Raw genomic sequence first — 2637 nt, 5'->3', positions numbered from 1 at the left:
TAGTCTAGTCTATAGTCTAGTCTATAGTCTAGTCTATAGTCCAGTCTATAGTCTAGTCTATAGTCTAGTCTATAGTTTAGTCTATAGTCTAGTCTATAGTCTAGTCTAAAGTTTAGTCTATAGTCTAGTCTATAGTCAAGTTTATAGTATAATCTATAGTGTAGTCTATACTGTAGTCTATAACGCAGTCCATGAAGTAGTGTATTACTTAGTATATAACGTAGTCCATTACTTAGTATATAACGTAGTTCATTACTTAGTATACAACGTAGTCCATTACGTAGTCCAGTCTATATGTTTTCAATAGTTATTAATACATACTAACATACTATTTCCCTACCTTCTACCAACTGACCCAAAAATTTAGTTTGTTTAATCGATAATGTGGCAAAAAAAAACGCCAAAAAATTCTCAATCATTTTACCATAAAATGATACTAGTAATACATCACAAAAACCAAACTGAATTATTTATTATGAACATAATGAATTTCAATGGATAAATATATAAAAGAAAAAAACCTACAATCAACTAACAAAAAACAAAAATAAACAACAGAGATAGAGAGAAAAACAGCAAAAAGAAAAAAGGAAACGGAAATTAATAAATACATTTAACTCTAGCATAATGTTCTCTTTCGTTTGCACTTACTGCGATAGAGGTATGTAGGACATGGAATATTAATGTATGTTTTTCATAAATAAATAATATCACATAATGTGGGGGGATTAAAAGTGATGAATTAATAATAATTCATGTGAAATTAAAGAGCAATATTAATCAATATTTAATTGAAGAGATGAGAAATAAATAATATATGTTGTGCATATGTTTAAAAGACGTCTGTCTGACTGTCTGTCTATCTGTCCGTCCGTCTGCCCGGACGGTCCTGGTTTGTCAATGTGTCTGTCTGTCTGTTTGTCTGTTTGTCTATCTGTCTGTCTATCTGTCCGTCTGTCTGCCCGTGGTCTGTCTGGTTAAAATTAATACGTCATTTAGTAATGATTAAGCCTCATTTGATCCTAGTCCCTATTTTCCTTTAAGGAATGACTTGAATTTCAATGTTCACTTATAAACTCTGATATCACGATGACATTCTTCATATAGAAGTAAATACCTCTATCAAAATGCGTAACGATGGGTCTCTCCTCTTTCATAAAGTCACTTATTTTGTCAATCAATTGTTGAAATATTTCAGAATCAAGGCATTAAGCAACTTAAAAGGTTTATTATTTGAAATAATTAATAGATTTTATATACATATAGTACTACTTACTGGTGTAGGGTGTTTATTAGTTTAATATTTAATATGACAGAATTGTACGCTTTAATACTTTAGGGAATGTTAGGAAAAAATTAATTATTAAACACTTTAGCATTTACTATTTGCCAACAAACTAATATGAAGCTTACTATGGAAAAAACTTTATTAAAAATTAAAGTGTGCTTTTAGGCTGTTAGAAATTTTTATACATTTTATTGTTATTATTCATTTGCCTTTTACTGTCGTTTCCTTTCTATTATTGTTAGGGGTTTTTTGCAACATTTTTAGGAATTTTTTTTAATAAATAATTCATTTATAACATTTTATCTACTCTACATATTTGATTGCATATTTACACAGTTTGCATATTTTTGTTCTTTTTTTTATAATTTTCGTTTATTCTTTGTTTTTTTAATATTTCATCAACATGTTGCCATAAATTTGTTTACATTTTATTGTTGGCAGTTTTTTTTATACTTTTTTTTTTTTCTTTTTTTCTATCATAATGCCAGCTATACATATGAATAGTAGTAGCAAAAAAATGATTTCCGCTTTTAAAAGCATAAACTCATATAGCAGCAGCAACCAGAGAGGAAGAGCATGAGTGTTAGGGAAGCGTAAAGAAAATGTCTTTGTTTTTTTTTTTAGCACAGTGTATAAATAAAATGTTTTGCTACATTATAAGCATGTAAATGCTGACTATAATACCCTCACAGGTTGTTGACTTTTCTGTGGTGGTTTGTGAAAAAAATTTTTTTTGTTTTTAACCAAAGACACGTTCGTAATAGAAACAAAAAAATTATATCATAGAATATATTAAAACAATAATATTTTTCTCTATAGTTAGTTTTCTCTTCCGCCTTAAAGTCTTCAACAATATAAACATTTAATAAAAATATAAATTTTTATTACTAGCTAAAAAAAGGATATATAGTCAACTTCCGTTTTAATGAAGCTAGAGTAATAAAATTTTTAACGAAATATTAATAATAAAACACTATATCCATATGTTAAGTTTTCAATACATTTCAATGAGTTTTATAGTTTTCACAATATTTTGAAAAAAAATTAAATAAAATAATTTTTATAATATGAAAAAAAAACTTCAATAAAAAAATACAATTTTTATATTAAACTCAAAAAAAGGATATATGTTAAACTTTCGTTACAATGATCCCAGGGTAATGAAATTTTGTACAAATATTAATCACCTATTACAGCATTCATTTATCAAGATTTACCTAAACATTTACCTAAACAATAATAAGAAAAACAAGTAAGAGTGCTATATTCGGCTGTGCCGAATCTTATATACCCTTCACCATAGTGTATTTTAAACATAATTGATCTTACAGTCTAGTTAATAAAAACAT

At 27.0% G+C, this 2637-nt stretch overlaps 1 protein-coding gene across 3 annotated transcripts in view; it reads left to right on the top strand.

The window, feature by feature from the left end:
* LOC111676740 overlaps positions 1-2637 on the top strand; it is a 92119-nt gene that overhangs the window by 15903 nt on the left and 73579 nt on the right. The window lies entirely within an intron of this gene.

The sequence above is a fragment of the Lucilia cuprina genome, chromosome 3 (assembly GCF_022045245.1).
Source record: "Lucilia cuprina isolate Lc7/37 chromosome 3, ASM2204524v1, whole genome shotgun sequence".
NCBI classification, from domain to species: Eukaryota; Metazoa; Arthropoda; class Insecta; order Diptera; family Calliphoridae; genus Lucilia; species Lucilia cuprina.
The sequence above is the reverse complement of the archived record's forward strand: the minus strand, read 5'-3'. Positions and strand labels throughout refer to the sequence as shown.